Consider the following 22,412-nt stretch of genomic DNA (forward strand, 5'->3'; position numbering starts at 1 on the left):
TTTGGTCCGGGAGACCGCTTACCTGGAACCAAGGTGGGTGAAGGTCAGGCAAAACGAACAAAACCAGCAGGATCAATGGGCAATGATCATTGATCGTTACCAGGTGAGGATAGAGAGAGACAAGGTGTGCGCGACATCCAACAGGGTAACTAATCATTAGAGCTCGGAAGTTGAGGAAAAATCTTTTTTTTTTTCCTAGTGTCCGAAGACGAGGCCCAACATAATATATGTTCATTTTGGGTCATTGTAGGCCAGAAAAAGGTGGGTTTTATTTGTTCTTTTTTGCCTTTTTCGGCGTTTTTTGGCTTATTGGTTCTTTTTTTGCCTTTTTTTAGGTCTTAACGGCTTTCGCCTTTCACCTTCTTTCGACTACGTTTCTACTGCCCATTCTCAATTCGAATCATTATCATTTCATCCCCTCTTAAACATCCTTTCTGTAGTAAAGAAATAAAAGAAATAAATAAAGAAATATATTTTTGGACGACTGAAGCAGGTACGGTACAAGCTCCTTTAACCTTAACTTGTCTGGAAGGTCGCGCTGTAAGTGGTAACTTTCTCTTGTTTTGAAGCTTTCAGTTTTTTCGCACTGTGTGTTCCATACCACCAGAATTTTGTATTTTTTTTGTTCATGAAATATGTAATTAAAACTGAAGTTATTAATTAATTTGGATCACATTTATACGTCCTTTTTTCAGTTTTTAGTTCCTTTTTTTGATATTTTTAGGTCTTTTTTTGGCTATTTTAAGATCTTCAACTTCCGAGCCCTAGTTATCAGTATCCATCTGTCTACCATCAGTGTTGCCACATGAAGGGAAATTTCCCTTTTGCAGGGAAATTCGCACCCAATTTTTAGCCAAAAGGGAAAAGGGACTTTCGATGAAAAATACCACAATTTCAGGGAAATTTGGAGACATCTAACTCCACGTTATTACAGTTTATGTTAATTTTCAATTTTATATCCACCTTTTATTTATTTTTTTATTTTTTCTGTTCCTTCTTATCTCTGCTCCTTTGACTTCCACATCTATTTATATTTCTGTTACGTTTATTACGTCGCTTTTATGCATAATAGCAACGTTGAGGATTAACGATTAAGTGGATTCCTGAGCAGGATTCGAACCTAGGAAATCTGGCCAGGGAGGATGAACTTGACATTTATATGATTATTTTTTTCATAGCTACTAACATGGACCAACTGAAATACTATTACCACTACTACACCACCACCACCAATAATAATAATAACAGCTACTTCTGATGCTACTACTATTATTTATTATTGCTATTATTATTATCATTATTACATGATTTGTTTAGGTGAAGGGAAAAAATGGTCCAAAAAGGGAAATTTTGTCCCTTGGAAAGGGAAATTGTTTCCTCATATTGTGACAACACTGTCTGCCATTCTCAGTCAGAATGGTTGGGATAGACATCAGCAATGTTATTTATTTATTATTTAAGTTAGTTTAGTTACCTCTCATCCAAGCGAGTAGTACAATTTATGGGATGAGCTACTTCCCCATTGTTTCGATCCCCAGTTCCCAGTTCTACAGGGTAGAACGTTACTTGGTGGTGATGCTTGGGCTTTCATCCATTTTTTTTCGGAAATGCGAGGAAAAACGAGTTCTGGCATTAAATAGTGACATTTGAGAATTGTTTTCCCCGCGAAAAATTTTATGGACACCCCCTGCATACTATGTCTGTTTTGAATATCCATAAACCATACTAGTCGAGAACCAGTAGGCATGACATTGTTGCATAAAATCATCAATGGTAAAGTTATTAATAAAATTGAATTTCTAATTCAATTAAATCTACGAGTACCTTCACGGCCTACAAGGCAAAGTAAAGCTATTTCACAATCCCACTACATGGCTCTCCCTTCTCCAACGTTTCCTCATTTATATAGTAACGCGGGAAGATTCCGGGTTCGATTCCAGGGTGGGTGATCTAAGGTCACAATTTTCCGACCTTGCCGCTGCATAAAAGCGGTTCTGGGGTTCACCCAGCCTCAAGTAAAACGTATACCTTGTGGCAACCCTGTTGGATAAAGGAGGCAACCCTGTTGGGTAAAGGTGGCAACCCTGTTGGGCAAAGGTGGCAACCCTGTTTGGCAAAGGTGGCCGGAGCGTCACGCTGACCACATCACATGATAAAATGGCCGAGATCGAAGAATGTATGGGCTCCCCCTACGTGCCTCCATGGCACGGTGGAATGTGCATGGGAAACTTTACCTTTATCTACCTCCAAATGTTGGCAGGTTCTTGTCAGAACACGGTTTCCGCCAAATTTCCCCTGTGCCATCTTATGTTGTTTTTGTTTTGTTGCTGTTTCTTGGACAGGATTACATGGCAAGTAGCTGTCGCCCCCTTCTCTCGCTTACGGTTGAAAATTCGACGATAGATGTGTTTTCTGCTCTTGGTAGAGCAGTGTACAGACAGTAACACATTTTGTCTAAAAACTATTTCCCTTACTGGCCCTCATTGAGTGTCGCCTCTGATGCGACTTCCACGACACCTGGTTTCCAGATTGATACATTATTTTCACTGGTATGATTGTATTTAGGTTAACATCATTAAGTGGTAAAAATACCACAACGTCCTTTTTCGGAATCACTCAACAACTGAACTGTGACGTCATTGGGCGGATAAGGCAGATGACTACATTTGTGTACCACAGTGTAAACATTGGTTGCACTCCTACATAAATCATACGAGTTTGGAAACAGTTCTCTGGATGAAGCTAGCGGACTCGCTCTCCCTTCCCCCTCTCTCTGTCTGTTTGTTTCCATGAGGCCTCATAAATTAGCTAATTGCTGTGTGCACCGTGCTCTATCCGAGCCCCAAGATGTTTGCTGTTGAGCAATACCACAAGCATGCGAAAAACCCTTTCACCATGCAGACACCTACTTCGTGTTCGCTTATCCAACACAAAGGAACTGCGCGTACAGTGGGATGCACATGTATCTCTCGGCAAGATTGATTTGATTTTTGGCAGTTATCGCCGCTTTTATGTCACTTCGGCTAAGCGGGACGATGAGGATGAGTGATCATATGAAATTGATGAAGGGATACAAAAAGAACACCCATGGCCAAGCCAGGATTCAAACTCGCGACTCGCGGCGTCGTAGTGGTTCGGCAAATTGTCCACGACTATTTGCATTAATTTTTCACCTGCGCCCTATATGTGATTTTAAGTTCTTTTTATAATAATAATATTAATAAAATCGTCTTTATTAGAGCGGGCGTGTTTCTACCTCGAGGGCCGCCCTTACAACAAACCCTTGTCTGGGTAATTACAAAGTAAAGTGAAAGTAAAGTACAAAGGGAATATATGAATATACCCTGATTACATGTAAGCTGGATGAACACTGAATACAAAAATACAAATTGAATAGAAATAAGAAAGTAAAAAATGATTATATGTACAGTATGTAACATTGTTATTCGTACACATACAATTTCCGAGGAAAAATGTCATATCTACTAGTAAATATAGCTAATCATTTTCATATGTACCTGGAAATTAATGTTAATGAAGGTTGTACCAACAAATGTCAATAAAAATGTATGTTCAAAGTGCATAAACAGAGCATATAATTTGTGTGAAAAGAGAAAAACACGCTGTTTCATGCAACATTGTTATTCGTACAGGCAAGAGTTTCTTCAATCTTCCTCGCATACAGCGCCACCGCTATTCGGGCGATTCGTGCAGTTTGCAACTTCGTAACAAGTTAGAACATGCAAACACGCTCCCCGTCAAGAGGAATGCTGGCGTAGGTATTGTTGTAGGCCTATCGTCTATCTATCAGCGTGTTCGAAATGGGCAAGATGAAGGAACTTAGTTCCGATCTGAAGGATGTTATTATAAATTTGACCCTTAGAGGTTTTTCGTTAAGAAAAATTGGACAAACAGTCAATAAATCACACTCCACAGTTCAATACATAGTAAACAAATTTAGAGAGGAAGGTTCAACACAGAATGTGCCGAGAAAACCAAAAGAGAGACGGTTGAATAAACGTGATAAACGCTTTATTTTTAAAAGACTGCGAGAAAACCCCAGACTAAGTGTTCCTCGGTTACGACCTTTAGTAGAAAATGTTGCTGGCAAGATGATATCCGATCACACTGTCCGACGTGCCTTGTGGAAGCATGGATATAATGGCAGAATACCACGAAAGAGGCCGTATGTAAATTAGGTGAATCGCAGGAATAGACTTTCATTCGCGAAAGAGCACATCCACAAGGACCAGGAATTTTGGGATAGTGTCATATGGTCAGACGAGTTCAAGATTAATATATACGGGTCAGATGGGATAAATAGGGTCTGGAGAAAATCAAATAAAGACAATGATCACATTAACACAGTTCCAACAGTTAAACACGGTGGTGGGTCATTAATGATTTGGGGCTGTATGTCGTCCAACGGTGTTGGTACCATCCAGTTTATTGATGGTAATATGGATGCATATGTCTATTTGGACATATTGAAGAACAATGTAAAGCCGAGTGCCCAAGAAATGGACATGACGCCTATCTACAGATTCCAACAAGACAATGACAGTAAGCGTAAGGCGCGAGTTAACATGAATTGGCTGATATGGAATGTGCCCAAACTATATAAACCCCAGACTTAAATCCCATTGAGCATTTATGGGCAATTTTGAAGAGGCGAGTCCATAAAGCAGGTGTCAAGTCCAAACAAGAGTTGAAAACTGTTGTGCAAGTCGAGTGGAATAAAATAAACTCTGAAACATGTCGGAAACTGGTGCAGTAATTAAAGCCTAAGTACAGCGCCTTGAATAACGTAGTGTGGAAAACGGCACGGTTCTGGGCTCTCTGGCTGGTTCCACTCGAAAATGATCCGCTAGAGCCGCTTGTGTTGGTCCCGGTGCGTGGTATTCGTGTGCTTATAATGGAAGTAAATGGAGTTTTCGCTGCAACGTATGATTCTTTTACATGAAGCATTTCTATGAATGTGATAATTGATATGATATTTAATACAGTGGTCACGAAGATATTAACGAACATTCCATACAGTCGACCACGTCCTGTTACCGTTATGCCATAGAGTTATACTTTCATTAATAATACGGGAGAAAAAATACGCGTGGAATGCTCTTGGTAACTAAATTTTTGTGTATGAATTAGGTTCATAATTATTATTATCATCATCATTTCTTTTAAAGATACACACACTGAAGCATTTATACTTTTTATATTTACTGTCTCTTTTCTTCCGCTCTAAACCAATCGGGGCAATGATGATAATGATGATTGCATGAAACGACAAGGGGAAACCCACAAAACGTCCTTAATGATATCGACATGAGTCTAAGGAAACTTTAGACCAATGGGACAAGCGACACGGGATGTTCACACTGATGTGACTAGTGACACAGACACTTCCAGACTGTAAAATAGCATTCATTGCGCATAAGGGTACAAACAGGAAATGACACGTTCATATGTCGTATTCGCATGCTACTTGTTACTTCGGTCGGAAAGCTCCTTAAAGGAAGGGTGCTCAGACCGAAGCGACGCGCTATAGGGGGAGTGCCCAACTAAGTGACAAGCGAGAGCCTTGAAGCGGCACTTCAGTCTATTAGCAAACGTTTGCTGCTAATTGTGCGAACAACAGATCTAGGCGACACGATAAGCCACACGTGTCGCTTTTTCGCTCAAACTGGGCCATTTCCTCAATAGCTTGCAACGTGTTGCCGTGGTTTGTTGTTCGCGCATGCGCGATGCAATGAGTGTCTTGCTTTAGGGAGATTGCGCACCAAAGCGGCACGCGACACTTATCGCTTGAGGATTTCACCAACCAAACGCTGGCCTGTGCCTGTGCTGCCCGTCATGCCTTTACAATGTGAAATGTTGCTCTTGATTGGCTTGTTTCCAAGCAACATGTGTCGCGTCTCGCTTAGGTAGAAAGTTGCCTTGGACCGAATGACCCGTGTCGCTTTGGTGTGAAATCCTCGTATCGTTTGTCGCGTGTCGCTTTGGTCTAAAATCTCCTTGAGGAAACGGTGCAGTCAGAGGTTGTGTCCCTACGGTTCGAAAGGCTGCATTGATTACCGACTGCTCGCTTTCAAGCGACACTTGTGGTCTGTCGCCTCGGTATGAAACATCTCTCAGAATACTATTTATATTCTAATATCATAGAAAAATAAACTCTAATACACAGCCCAAGACCTGACGTCCGGAATCACATTGCGATGTTTCTTCTTGTGTTACGCACGCATGCTATTTATTTATTAACTTTATTTTACTTTTCTTTCCAAATTAATGCCATTTCGTGACTGCAAATCACTCTAAATAAACGTTTCTTAATCGATTCCACGATTGATTAACGTGAAGGTACGAGTAATAAACAGGCAAAAACTTTGCTAAACTTTTGAAGAAAATTGAAGAACCTTGTAAAGAAAAAAAACACATCAACAGACAGTACAGATTGTCTTCATCGACCGAACCCGAATGAAGAAACGTTTGACCTTCTAGGGGGAAAAAATCAGAATTAGGAGCTGGTTAGAGGCATTACGAGGAACCACATATTTTTCTTGCTTTGGATATAGCGACGGGAAAAGCTAATTTTCCCTATGTTGTGCGCGCTCTATATTCTGTAACTTTTGAGATACGTATACCGCGAAATATATAACAGTTCGATTGATTGATTTTACTTCGCTTTTCTGCCACTTCTGGCTAATCGCGAACATGAGGATGAGTGATGATGCGATGAAATTGATGAAGGGATATTGGAAAAGAACACCTACGCCAAGGCCGGGATTCGAATCCTTCATCTTTGGCTTCTTTTATTCAGCAGTTCATATAACACAAGTGTCACGACACGACTGTCAGTTAAAATATTAATAAGTTGAGATTCTAATTTTGAAGACAGTACCCTTAGAATTAATTTTTCTACGCTGTGTCCCTAAAGTGTTAGAGTAGGGGACGGGGGGGCCACTATGGCACTTTGGTTATTATGTTAAATAGAGGACAGTCGTCCAAAACGGGGACGGCGGGTCAAATGGTTACGTTCGGTTTCTGATTAATGCTGCTACCTGTGATCCAATGCGGTAATACCATTCCTGGCCGTCTATCTGTTACTTTGAGTCCCGGACGCGGCAGCCCCACCTTCTTCTTTCAGGTTTTCGTGAAAAAAGTTTTCGATTTTTTCTCTATACTGTGTTGGGCCTTATCAAGTCACCTTTGAACATTCAATTCGGTAAGTACAGCATCCATTCTTCTAGTTTTAAGTTAGCTTTTGACATAGGGTAAGAACGGGGCAAACGGACACTGGGGCAAACGGACAGTGCCTAAGAAAACTACGAATAATTTGGCTTTGAAGTTTGCAACAGTGCATCGGTTGGCGTTGTAATTTGAAGCAGAACGTTGGTGAGAAGGTGTGTTGAACATCGGTTGAAATCTTGAAGAAGAACGCCAATCCAGCCGTAAAACCTGACCAGGTAAGGATATTTGTACTAGCAAAAACCTAAACAGTAAAAATCTGTGTGCGGATGCGGCATTGCTTCCTCGATATACAGCCTGTGTCAACATGCTGCTGCCATCTGGTGGGCTTTTTCGAAAATGTAAAGCCCAAGGCTACAGGTGGGGCGAACGGACAGACTTGTGTTGGGGCAAACGGACATGCATAAAGTGCATATCATTTAAATAATATAAGGTATTATGTAATTCAGCAACTAATCTACATTTGACTCAAAGTCGAAAGGGCATGTGTCAATTGTATGTAATCCATGTTTTACCCTTCAGATGTATGCGTTTCTAAAATAATGTGTCCTTTGTTACAGGATAGTGCGACATCGTGAACGAACCACAGACCGCTGTTCTTGGACAGATGACAATATGCAGAGGGCTGTTAGAGCAGTACAAGATGGTATGCCTCTAGCTACAGCCGAAAGAACATTGTCTGTTCCGCGGATCACTTTACAGAGACGGGTGAGTAGCAACGTGCAAATTCCGAAATTTGGCCAGCACACTACGCTTTCAAATGCAGTGGGGGTACAACTGGTGGAGCACCTTCTGAAACTTGATTCTATAGGATAAGGTCTGACCTATAAGGAACTCCGCAGTTTGGTACATTCCTTTAATGATCTACAAATGGCAGGTAGGCACTGGATACAAGGATTTTTAGCTCGTCACAAGGAACTCAGCTTGCGTGTTGCAGGGCTCTGTCATATGCTCGCGGTAAAGATTTATCAAAGGCAAGTGTTAACTTCTTTTACAATAATTTATCAAAGTTGCTAGACGAACACAATATGTGTGACGAGACAGGCTTGTAACTGATCTACAAACCAAAACGAGTCATATCAATGAGGGGCAAAAGAGAAGTCGTGAGCCAAACGAATTGTGAAAGGGGAGAAACAGTCAGTGTTATGGCATGTGTATCTGCAACTGGCCACTATGTGCCTCCTTTTGTTATCATGAAGGGTTAAAGATATAATAAGAACTATGAATTTGGCATGCCTCCTGGGACGAAAATAGTTCTTTCGGATAGTGGCTACATGCAATGGGAATAGTTTGCTCATTTCATGGACCATTTCATTAGTGTCAAACCCCCTGGCCCTGTACTGCTCATTCTTGATGGACGCGGATCGCATTGTTCAGATCCACCAACTCTGGAGAAGGCATTAGCCAATAACGTGTACCTTCTGTGTTTACCTCCACACAGCACACACAAACATCAGCCGCTCGACATTTAGTTCTTTGGGCCACTTAAAACATTTTACAACGACGGCTGTAGAGTTTACGTGCCAAGTAATCCAGGGAAAGGTATCAATAAAGTGGCCCTGGTGCCATTTTTGCAGAGGCTTGGAATCGTGCAGCACAGTGGGGAATGCAGTAAATGGGTTTCATGCGTGTGGGATTCATCTATTTAATCCACAACGCCTGCCTGAGCACGCATTTATTCCTGGAACTGTCCATGAAGTGAATGGTCAAGATCAGCGATCACCAGAACCTTTAGCGACGGACGATGATGCCTCATCCCAAGGAAGTTTTCGAGTACTCAACCCCTTGCCATCAACTTCTGGGACCTCTAGCAGGAAACGAAAAACTGGGGAATCGCACTTATTAACGGATCCTTCTTTCATCGCTCGCCTCAAAGAGAAAAAACTGACTGCAGCAAATCAAACAACAAGAAAGGCAAAGCATGTTAAACGCACCGCAAAAGATGTGTGCCGTGTATGCAACGGTGTGTACAAGCAGGGTCAACGCTGCAGTGCTTAGTGTGTTCTGTCTGGTTCCACGTAAGTGCGTTGCGAATGGGAATGACCCATACTTTGTGTGTTCTTCTTCTGAGAGTGATGACAGTTCATAAATGAGCTAGTGTCCATTTGCCCCTCTTACATGTCCGTTTGCCCCGCGATGGTGGGGCAAACGGGCACTGCTACACACACTGATTCATTTAACAACTTGGAAGCCAACGTTCATTATTTTGAATTATACATTGTACTATTTGTTAACTCAATGTTCACACTTTCTGTATCGACCATATTTGTAATTTTTCAATAAACAGTTTGATAGTTATTTTGCAACATATCCTTAGGGTGTCCGTTTGCCCCGTCCTTACCCTATTCCTTGATATGTTATCTTTAGGGCAAAGCCGATATCACATTGAACCGATATCACTTTGAACCGATACCACTTTAAACCGATATCACTTTGAACAGAAACCACTTTGAACCGATAGCACTTTGAACCGATATAACTTTGAACCGATACCACTTTGAACCGATACCACTTTGAACATATACCACTCTGAACCGATACCACTTTGAACAGATACCACTTTGAACCGATAGCACTTTGAACCGATATCACTTTGAACAGAAACCACTTTGAACAGAAACCACTTTGAACAGATACCACTCTGAACCGATACCACTTTGAACCGATACCACTCTGAACCGATATCACTTTGAACCGATACCACTTTGAACAGATACCACTCTGAACCGATAGCACTTTGAACCGATAGCACTTTGAACCGATATCACTTTGAACAGAAACCACTTTGAACAGAAACCACTTTGAACAGATACCACTCTGAACCGATACCACTTTGAACCGATACCACTCTGAACCGATATCACTTTGAACCGATACCACTTTGAACAGATACCACTCTGAACCGATAGCACTTTGAACCGATAGCACTTTGAACCGATATCACTTTGAACAGAAACCACTTTGAACAGAAACCACTTTGAACATATACCACTCTGAACCGATACCACTTTGAACAGATACCACTTTGAACCGATAGCACTTTGAACCGATATCACTTTGAACAGAAACCACTTTGAACAGAAACCACTTTGAACATATACCACTCTGAACCGATACCACTTTGAACAGATACCACTTTGAACCGATAGCACTTTGAACCGATATCACTTTGAACAGAAACCACTTTGAACAGAAACCACTTTGAACAGATACCACTCTGAACCGATACCACTTTGAACCGATACCACTCTGAACCGATATCACTTTGAACCGATACCACTTTGAACAGATACCACTCTGAACCGATAGCACTTTGAACCGATAGCACTTTGAACCGATATCACTTTGAACAGAAACCACTTTGAACAGAAACCACTTTGAACATATACCACTCTGAACCGATACCACTTTGAACCGATACCACTCTGAACCGATATCACTTTGAACCGATACCACTTTGAACAGATACCACTCTGAACCGATACCACTTTGAACCGATATCACTTTGAACCGATATCACTTTGAACCGATACCACTCTGAACCGATATCACTTTGAACAGATATCACTTTGAACCGATATCACTTTGAACAGATACCACTTTTAACAGAAACCACTTTGAACAGATATCACTTTGAACCGATACCACTTTGAACAGATACCACCTTGAACCGATACCACTTTGAACAGATACCGATACTCTTACCGATTCCCACCGATACTTGAAAAATTGCAATAATTAAAATTTGTTCAAAACATTAAGCAATATTCTTCTACAACCATACGCATCAATTTACCAAGAAATTTGCTTCAGAATATTAAAATTGATGTTATGTAATCACAAAATATAGTTTCTCGTGGAAAATTGCTGCAAAAGAAAGAGAAGCTTTGAATTTTGCATAATTTCCAGGATAACTCCGCGAAAGTGTCTCGCAGCATTTTTGCAGACCCCGTGAAAGATCAATCTGCCGGAAAAGTATCGGCTGGTATCGATAGATGAATTCCAACAGATACTTTCCGATACCTCGGTATCGGTCCCGCCCTAGTTTTCTTACATCCGTGTGAAGAGACGCCATGTTTTATAGTGTCCGTCACTGTCTGCTAAAAAGGGAACGCTGAGTGTAGTTGAAAAATGGATCATCCCCGTTTTGAACGCCACCGACCAGTATTAACATGTGTTTTACCTTGACACGCACATACACTGGTCTTCTAGGGTCTAGGTCTGGTTACTAAGTTACCCTGAATCTGACTTCTCAGTTAGCTTATTAGGGTAACTAAATTGCAGACACTGACTTGGTCATTGGTGTCGGATGTTATACCATTTTCTTAAGTTAAGAATGAAAGGGTGTGGAACTTTCTTCCAATAAAGTCTGGTTTATTTCCGTTTATGCGCAGTATACAATAACACTTATCCGCTGGCAATCTTGGATTTAAGTTAACTGAGGCAGATTTGATGGTAGATCTGAAACGGGTAACCCTTCCAAGATTATTCACGATTGCTTTTGGTATCGCAAGACACTAGAGACGAAGTAGCAGGTTTATGAGAAACTAACCCAAGCAAATTTCAGCGTCCACAAAGGACCAGGCAGTTCTCCCTACGAGGTAGACTTGTGATACCAGCAATCAGGTAAGATAGCCCAAATATACAGAAATTGGGTTCCTTTTTATACTAAATGGTTGTTTACAAAATGCCAAGGAAACTTGGTCGATATTTACACGTTTCCATAATTACATCATGCAATTTGACTTTTACAACCAAAGTTGTAAATAACATACCTTTCTATCATATTTTTCAATGTTTAAAACGTTTACATAATTATTAATTTTGTTTTTTTAAGAAATTCAGATTAATTCTCGAACATTCTAATCTTGTGCAAGTCACAGATAATTAATGCACTCACAGATGTGGAACTCCCTATTTGCAAATGGAAACGTGTCTAGATTCGACTGGGGCGACACAACCTACTATGCCTATACTTGCATTCTGAGACAAATCTGTGATATTCTATTGTTCCTTAAGTGTTTAAATTGAGTATAAGGGACCATTTTTTTAGTATAGATCAGTGATTCCCAAAATATTCTAATATTTTCGTTGAAATAACACTTATTTGTTCGTTGCAAGTGTTAGATAGGCCTGCATTCTGACTTGGGCGCTGCGGAAAAATCTTGAAACGAAAAAGTTTAGGAAGCTCTGTTGTAGATGTTTTAAAAGAAAAGTCCCGCACCGTGACCCTGAAGGTCTATGGCGTCATGCTTTGGGCTCCGGCTGCGGGACGCAGGTTCGATTCTTCTGGTGGAAGCGAAACAACTTCTCTCCTGAGTTTACGGTCTCTGTATGGGACCGGTGACCACCCAGCATCGTGAGGAAATTGGGGAGCTACGAATTAGTAGCGTAACCCGGTGATGAAAACCTACAACAACGACTGGAGGTTCGTCGTGCTGACCACACGTCACCCCGTAACTGGTTGGATGACCTCCCACCTTGCCAACAGGGAGTGAGGCCAGCAGTCGGTAGACAGGGCTGCTGCGCCACGGGTTATTATTATTTTTGTTTAAAAGAAACAAAAATGACATAAATGTTATTCATGATTAACTTGCCTATTGTTCTTTCAAAAAATATTTTGTAACAAAATTTTGCATTATAACTGAAATTTACATTGTTTCATATCAATTTTACCCAACCGGTTGTCCAAAACGGGGACATTGCATATTTTACAAAAATATTTTTCCTGCCTGCCCCTAACGTTTTTCTTACACAAGCAACATGCTTTCTGATAGTCTAGGACTTACTCATAAAAGAGAAACTAGGAAACATTTGCTTTTGTGGATACATTTGCTTTTGGTAGGATAAAATATGTTAGTGTCCCATATTGGACGACTCTCCCCTACGTACACACTTGGAAACAGAGATAACAGGCGGCTCTCGTGGCGGAGTGGTTAGCACCTCGCGCTACGACGCCAAGGCTCCCGGGTTCGAATCCTGACTTGAGTATGGATGTATGTGAGTGTCCATTCATCAATTTCATCATATCATCACTCATCCCCATCTTCGCAAATTAGCCAAAACGGGCACAAAAAACGACGTAAAAAAAAGCAAATCAATCTCCCCTACGTAAAAATGAAACAGTTTGATATTCATGAAACCGAACACAATAGAAATGGAAAGGGTTGGTGATATCCGCGAAGCAACAATTCGAAATGAGCCCAATACCGTCCTGTTGTATTGGCGATTTGCCCACAGATCGAAACTTGGCTTTGTTTGTGAGCGCGGAGGTTCAAGATGAGTCACGGATATGTTCGAAAGACATGAATAAATTTGAGTAGAAACTTGAATCGTGACGAATAGATGAGTAGTCGACATCTTTCACACGATCTGGCGCTGCTGCTATGGAAATGAGATTCCGAAAAATGACACGAGGGAGATAACGCGGATTTTCCTTGTGCAATGGACAACGACGCCTCTGCCTTGATTTCAGACATCCAACGTATTTATTTATTTACTTATTTATTTCCCTTCAACAGAGACAAGTCTCCAATTACAGAAGGTAGTATTATCTTATTACATTACAACGTGTACACACACATACACACACACACATTCATAAACATAGACACATAATACATAATATATATATATATATATATATATATATATATATATATATATATATATATATACAGGGTGTTTCTAAAGGTCGTTCACAACGCTTGGGAGGTGATTCCTCACACGAAAACAAGCAAAAAGTCTAAGTTCCATTTTTACGACTGAGGCTTCGTTTCCGAGATAGGAGCCTCGCAAAAGGTGACAAAGTGAACGTCACACCTAACTGGGACGAATACTATCACAGATAGAGAGGCGGTTCCAAGGGAATCATAAAGGAATCGTATGTGCTCAGTCCGGAAGTCACTATGAAAAGTTCACTGCACGCATGCGCAATGGAGTCCTCAAAGGAATTGGGGATTTCCAGCAACAACAATGCATGGAAAAGGTATGTAACGCAGCAAGAAGGACCGTGACAATGAGAAATGCGTTCAAGACAACACATCCCGACCTCAAACATCAAAACATGACCACCGAACACAAAATCCGAAAAGTTGAGCACGGTTGCATACCCCAGTTACACGCGAGGAATGAACGAATCATGTCATGTGGCATACGAGAGACAGGAGGAGGGAAAGAAAAACACAATATCAGATGATTGCGACAACGTGTATTTTTACACGCGACAACTACGTAATATCCCCCCCACACACACACACAACAAACAACAAATGCTACAATATCTTACGCACAGACAGTCCGTGTCACTGTACACCAACTGAAGATGTCACTTTCACCACACAAAGGGGGTGGGGAGCAATACCAAAAGTGTTCGCACGCGATCATTGTGACGTAAAAGAGACCAGTTTTGGAAGCGCTGCACAGGCAAGTCTGGCTCTCGTAGTCTACGTTTGACCTTCATGACTGCTGTTCCCGCGAGAGGAGCTCGAAGGGTTGGTTCTCTCCGGCAGTCGTCCCAATCGTGTTGCAGGTGCTGGGATATGATCAGCAGTTCGCTCTAGGTTGTCATACGCATTGAAGAGTACTAGTATGTTGCATTGAAAGAAGTTGACGTGGTGGAGTGGGCAAGTCAAGTATCGCAACAATTGGTCTGTGGTGTTCGTACGGTGATACGGCCAATTTGTGCAGTGTGCCAGTGTTAAACAAAAACAATACTTTGCAGTTCCAGCTCCCTATTACACAGATGGCTGCGTATACAACCCAGCAGCTAGCAGACATGCATCTCATGTATGGGGAGGCACGTGGTAATAGCCGTGAGGCAAGGCGTCTTTATGGAGAACGCTTTCCACATAGACGTTTACCGTCTCACACCTTCTTTCAGGTAGTGGACAGTCGACTGCGTGAAACAGGGTCAGTGTTACCACCGCGACAAGAAGTTGGAAGACCCTGAAGTGTACGCACACATCAGTTTGCAGAAGATGTGTTAACAGCGGTCGCAGAACATCCTGGCACCAGTACGCGAGTGCTCGCTCGGGCACGAAACACGTCTCATGTGAATGTTTGGCGAGTGTTGTCAGATGAAGGAATGCACCCTTTTAAACTGCAGAAAGTACAAGAACTGTTACCTCGTGACTTTCGCCCTCGTATGGAGTTTTGCCAATGGTTGTTGCATCAGCTGGACACAAACCCTCACTTCGGGGCAAACGTATTGTGGACAGATGAAGCCATTTTCACCAGGATGGATGTCTTCAATAGTAGAAACAGTGATGTATGGGACTTTGACAACCCACATGCACTTTTTGTGGCCCATCACCAGCACAGGTTTTCAGTGAATGTGTGGTGCGGGATAGTACATGATCATTTAATTGGACCATACATTCTCCCTGTTCGCCTGAATGGTCGCACGTATCATGCATTTCTTAGTGAGGTTCTGCCTGAACTGTTGGAGACCGTACCTTTGGCACTGCGGCAAGAAATGTGGTACCAACACGATGGTGCACCAGCTCATTTCGATCGTAATGTACGACATTTCCTGCATGACGTGTTTCGCAATAGGTTCATTGGTAGGGATGAGCCTGTGCCTTGGCCACCGAGGTCGCCAGATCTCAACCCTCTCGATTTTTTCTTCTGGGGAGAAATGAAAACCCTCGTATACGACACACCTGTCACATCAGCTGAGGACCTCGTTGCTCGCATCAACGTCGCCGCCGCGACGGTAGCAGATACACCTGGCTTGTTTGCTCGTACTCGACAATCCTTGATTCGTCGCTGTCATCTCTGCGTAGAAGTAAACGGCAGACATTTTGAAAACCGTCTGTGATTATTGCCCTCGGCAAATACCAGTGAGAACACTTTTGGTATTGCTCCCCACCCCCTTTGTGTGGTGAAAGTGACATCTTCAGTTGGTGTACAGTGACACGGACTGTCTGTGCGTAAGATATTGTAGCATTTGTTGTTTGTTGTGTGTGTGGGGGGGGGGGATATTACGCAGTTGTCGCGTGTAAAAATACACGTTGTCGCAATCATCTGATATTGTGTTTTTCTTTCCCTCCTCCTGTCTCTCGTATGCCACATGACATGATTCGTTCATTCCTCGCGTGTAACTGGGGTATGCAACCGTGCTCAACTTTTCGGATTTTGTGTTCGGTGGTCATGTTTTGATGTTTGAGGTCGGGATGTGTTGTCTTGAACGCATTTCTCATTGTCACGGTCCTTCTTGCTGCGTTACATACCTTTTCCATGCATTGTTGTTGCTGGAAATCCCCAATTCCTTTGAGGACTCCATTGCGCATGCGTGCAGTGAACTTTTCATAGTGACTTCCGGACTGAGCACATACGATTCCTTTATGATTCCCTTGGAACCGCCTCTCTATCTGTGATAGTATTCGTCCCAGTTAAGTGTGACGTTCACTTTGTCACCTTTTGCGAGGCTCCTATCTCGGAAACGAAGCCTCAGTCGTAAAAATGGAACTTAGACTTTTTGCTTGTTTTCGTGTGAGGAATCACCTCCCAAGCGTTGTAAACGACCTTTAGAAACACCCTGTATATATATATACATTATATACAAACATACATACATATAAATATACAGACATGGTGACAAAAGAGGTTTAATACTTAACTGTAACAACAAAAATTTTCAGATATTTACCTATTTCACTTGAATCACACCAAAAAACGTATCACAAACACTGGTACAAAATATCATTACAACAAATTTCAATGTGACAAATCCAATCCTCATAATAAATTTAGGAATAATACCCTTTTAACATATTCATAAATTTGACTTGTGTCATACCAAAATCCAGGTCCTCCACATGATTTGAGATCTTGTTATATTCAAGGGTCATTTTTTTGTAGTGGGGAGCTTTTATATATTTCTATTCTCGAGATTATGTATGTAAGTATACGTCTATTACGTAAATGACCCTGTCTCACATTAAACCATATTCTTTCTAGTGTAGTACTGCTATCAATATATCCATTTATTATTTTATGCAGAAACATTTGTTGTCCAAAACATTGCATATTTTCCAGAAAAAATATTTTTCCTGCCTCCCCCTAACGTATTCAGAGAATGGGGATAAGCGCATCGCAGTTATGAGTAGACCTCGGATTTCAGGTTTATAACCATTTTTTTTTCCTTTACAGGTATATAAGAAATAATAAGTTATGTCAGAGTTTCGTTAAAAAAACGCAAAAACTGATGAACTTTTATAGTGCCTAAAATAACTATTTTGCTTGTTAGAACCTATTTTAGGTTTATGCGCCTAAGTCAAGCCTTTTTTAAGGTTTTTATATATTTTTAAAGGTTTTACAGGATTTTTTGTCACACAGAAGCATTTGCTTTTTTGGTCACGAAAAAAAGTCAATGACGAACGTGTTTGAAACGTACTCTCTGTCGATTTCCCTTCCTCCAAGTCCATGGAGATTTTTCAAAAGCTCTAAATAAGGCAAAATGTCTGGTGCCACTGTTACCTGTACAATCCAAAGTGGTCTGATCTGTGTGGTTTTGCTCACTTTCGCGTCACTTTGTGGCATTCACGCCTTGCAAACTAAAATTTCAGCATTGAAGTTTGCACAACTGACTATGTTTGTGTTGAAAGATTATTCTCAGCATATAAAATGATCCTCACAGACAAAATTACGGAGTGTGATTGTGGATAACATGAAAAAAGTTTCTTGCCTAACTATACGGCGAAGAATGGATTTTAATAGCAAATTTCCAATGGTAAGTTCTGCCATCGCCGTAGGGTTAGGCAACACACATAACACAGGATAAAGGTGTCCCATTTTCATTGCCAGAGACTATACCTAATCAGCATTTTTCAGGAAGTCTGAACTATTTTAAGTTTACTTGAACCTACTTCAGGATTTTTCGAGCCTATTTTAGGATTTTTAGGACCTATTTGGAGCCTAATATAGGAACCTAAAACCACACTTTTTAGAAGCTAGAAATCCGAGGTCTACTTATGAGACAGAAACCATTCGTCGTGTTTTATAATTACTCATCGGAATAAGAATTTGCTACGTTAAAAGGTATGTAAAATCAACATGGTTTAAAACCACAGGATGAAAATTTTTATGCAAAAAGTAAGACTGATAAGTGTTTTCAGAAATAATGAAAATGAACCGAGGTCGCTCCGTTGGAAAATTTTCAAAATTTTCGAATTCCAAAGTCAATTTCTCAAAAGTAAGACTAGTTAAAAATTTGAAATTTTATCCATGGGTACTTCTAATATGAGGATTGACGATGAATAGATGAAACTGATGACTGGACACTCAGAAATAAACGCTAAGGCCTAGACCGGGATTAGAACCAAGACCCTTCCATGGTAAGATCTTGAGTCGATCGATCAACGCGCTCATTGCTCTTTCCAGTTTTCATTGTAATAATTTTTGTTTTCGTATTTATTACCTGTAGACTCGACACGAGACGGGTTTTCTCACTCACGAGATACATGCCAAGTGTGTACCAAGTTTCATCTCCAAACCACCACTCAATTCCTCAAAAGATGACTGCCCACCCCCGATGGCGTAATGGTAACGTCGTCGGCTTGCAATAAAGGGGTTCCCGCGTTCGATACGCTGTGTGGCTTTACAGACTGATCAGATCCTAATTTTGAACTGTGGGCTCAGTTCAGATTAGCTTATATATGCATAAAGTGGACTTGATATAGAACTCAAAAGCTCAACAAAGAACTTGATAAATGCACCACTTCGACCTCCGTGGCAGAGTGGTTAGCACTCATCGTCATTAATCTTCATCGTTGCGGTTAGCCAGAAATGGAAGAAAAGCTACGCTAAATAACAAAAATCGAATCAAAGAAAAAAAAAAAGCATGTGAAGGCACCGTTAAATTTCCAACTGAAACGGGAGAGGGAAAGTGACTTCTAACCATATACGCGGGAGAACCGGGATTTTTCCCAGCTGTTCAACCGGCTCCGGCGCCCACCCAGCGCCGTAGAAAGTGGCTACCTGGGGAAAACTGGGGGGTAAAGGCGGCCAGGGGCGTGGTGCTGATCACATCACCCCCACCTTCAGCCGTAATCAAGAAAGTGTGGGGCCCTAACCCCACACGCCCTTCATGGCGTGGTGCATAGCACAGCGGAGCACTTTACTTTTTCCTTTTACCATATACCCTGACACATAGGCAACCCACAAAACTTTGAAAATATACCTGCTTGCATAGTGCTAAGGATACAATAATAAAAATCTTTGCGAGTAGGAAAAAGAGAGACTATACACGAAATATGGTGGAAACACATTATTTTCTCATATTTATTTATATAATATGAAGAGAAAATTCCTCAAAAATTATTCCCCTGCTCAAGAAAGATGATAAATCTTACTGAGTTAATTAACGTAAAATTTGGACTCTTTTTGTTTCTGTACAAATTTTTAGAGATGATTACGTGGCAATTTTTACAATATTAATGCATCTCTTTGTACATCGGTGCACGAATGGTACGCGTTACCTTTATATACATACTAGCTGATTGCCCGGCGTTGCCCGGATATTTATTTATCCCAATCTTCCATTAGACAGGAAAATAATGAATTAATCCAACCCCCACCGCTCGGGGTACAGGGGTGTCTTGGAGTTGAACGGGATTGGGAGTGTCACTATTCATATTAGCGATCCGGAAAACTATGGATTCCACTCTAATATCGGTCGTTTTCGATTATTTTCACATGTCACCCCCTTCCCACCCCCACCACTAGGGGTGCCAGGGGTGTCTTGGAGTTGAAAGGCATTGGGAGTGTCACTATTCATCTTAGCGACCCAGAAAACTATGGATTCCACACTAATATCGGCCGTTTTCGATTATTTTTACATGTCACCCCCTTCCCACCCCCACCCCTAGGGGTGCCAGAGGGTGTCTTACCCCCACAGTATTTCATTCCATATTGCAAGTGATACGCATACCAAGTTTGGTTGAAATCGCTCCAGGCGTTCGAGAGTTATGCCGGAACAAACATACACACACACACACATACATCCATTTTTATATATTAGATAAAATTCAGTTTTAAGTTATATGCTGTTTCTTTCTGGCTTTCTGAATTTCTTTTCCAGGTAACATTCTGTCTTTTTCATTCTTAGTGCGCTTTTTATCTTTATTATATCTTCTTTATATATATATATCTTGATCTTCTATATGCATATTTATTGTTGAAAGCTCTCAGTATCTTCATCAGTCCATTACTTTAATTATTGTTTCTATTGTTCTATGTACTTGAGTAACTACACCAGTGGCGCAACCACAGGAGGGGGCATTGACGGAAGTCAATTCTAGAGGGGGCAAGGAGGGTAAACATTGACTGCCAACGGCATTTGCAGGGGGAGCACAGAGGAGCAATTACTCCTTTCGATTTCAAATTTTATGCAAATAAAAATACATTAAACTCCGTTTATAGCAACAAAACATGTTTATTATGGTGTATTTAAAGGGCATAGGCCTAAATACACTATACAGTACAGTACAAAGTCTGCGGGAAACAGAATTTCATCAGTGGTTGACTGCCTTTTCTTTGGGAAGTACTCTTGTTGACTTCTAGCCACATTTAAAACCTTGCATTCTGCTTTTTTTCCTTTAAAAAATTGCCTGTCCGGATTAAGCGAAGTAACGAGGTTTTACTGTATATTAAGTCTTTCCAGATATCTCAGGGGAGCAAGTGCCCTCTGGCCCCCTTCTGCGGGCGCCCTTGAACAGGGATGCTGCCTCCTCCCACGCCTGTCTGATGAACTAGTTTGCCCCCTCCCTGGTAAACAGGAACGAGGCCCAAATATGGATTTTTTTTTGTTATATTTGGGTAGAGTTGGAAAAAGGTAGATTTTGGTGAAGAAGATAGGAATATTGTTGTTGTTTTTGCAATTGCGGGTAACTTACTTCACTTGCAATTTCAGTCGAGAGTTTTGAGGTTCTTAATATCATATTCTGCAAATCAGTGGCGTAGCAAGATATCGCTAGGCCCTGGGCAAAATTAGAATGCGAGGACCCAATCCGTTCTTTGAATTTGAAGTCTCAATGGGAATCGATACAAAGTATTCAGGGATACGTCAGCAGATTATCATATTTAAATATTATTAATAAATTTCTGACAAAAATGATATTTAATATGCGACAGAGAAAAGTTATACTTGGCAGAGGTATATTCTTGTAACACACTGCTGGAATTTTCTATAACCAAAGTAATAGTATTAGTACGTTCCTAAACCTGTTCTTCAGGCACTAAGACATTTTTTAAAAAAAAATGAGAATTAATACAAAGTAAGAATCTTTAAATATAACCTATAATATTTTTAATGAGTTTGTCTTTGTTTCCTCATTTCAAAATTTGAAGGATTTTATTTTCATTGATTGATTGAGTTGCTATTTTAAGTCCACTTTATGCTCAGTAAGGCTAATCGGCACTGGACCTACAGTTTAAAGTGGAATCCGAACCACTACGTGCCTACACCGGGTACCGGGTATCGAACCCGGGAAGAAGGAAGAAAATATCGAAGGACACACACAAATCGTCGGTGTTTTGTAAAGCGGGGGTAAGGGGGGGCCACTAAACCACAATCCTGCCTAGGGCGCCAAAATATCTAGCTACGAGGCTGGCTCCTCAACACAATCGGTTTTGGTATCAACAAATCTTGTGTTTTTTGTTCCAAGAAAAGATTAAATACATGAAAATGTCCAAGCAAGTTATCGTCAATTTTTGCGTATATGTTTCACATGAGAAAAACGAAAATAAATTTTACATTTTCTCGGGCCCCCTTAGGCTTAGGGGGCCCGCCTGTAGGTTACGCATCTGATTTGACGCATTCATTCAAATTATAACGTTAAACAAGAATTTAAAGCCAGCTAAAAACAGAATGTTCTAATTTTATCATTATTAGCCATTTTCATGTATTTTTCTTACTTCTATTTATTACATTTTTTGTATCAACCCCTTAGGACGCGAGGCCCCGGGCGGTCGCCCACTTTGCCCACCCCTTGCTACGCCACTGCTGCAAATAGCTAAATGTTACTTGGTGTAGCAGCCAAGAGATAGATATTGGCCATCGCAACGAGTTACTAATTTATTTTTGCCTTATGTTTGTGGATGCGACTCAGGATGCAAAATCATTGCAGATTGTTGAGGGGAGGAAGTTCTTAAGCTCCCCT

At 41.0% G+C, this 22,412-nt stretch overlaps 1 protein-coding gene across 1 annotated transcript in view; it reads right to left on the reverse strand.

The window, feature by feature from the left end:
* LOC145979562 (uncharacterized) overlaps window positions 1-22,412 on the reverse strand; it is a 339,077-nt gene that overhangs the window by 312,596 nt on the left and 4,069 nt on the right. The window lies entirely within an intron of this gene.

This window comes from Lepisma saccharinum, chromosome 26 (genome assembly GCF_977018435.1).
Source record: "Lepisma saccharinum chromosome 26, izLepSacc3.1, whole genome shotgun sequence".
Taxonomy (NCBI): domain Eukaryota; kingdom Metazoa; phylum Arthropoda; class Insecta; order Zygentoma; family Lepismatidae; genus Lepisma; species Lepisma saccharinum.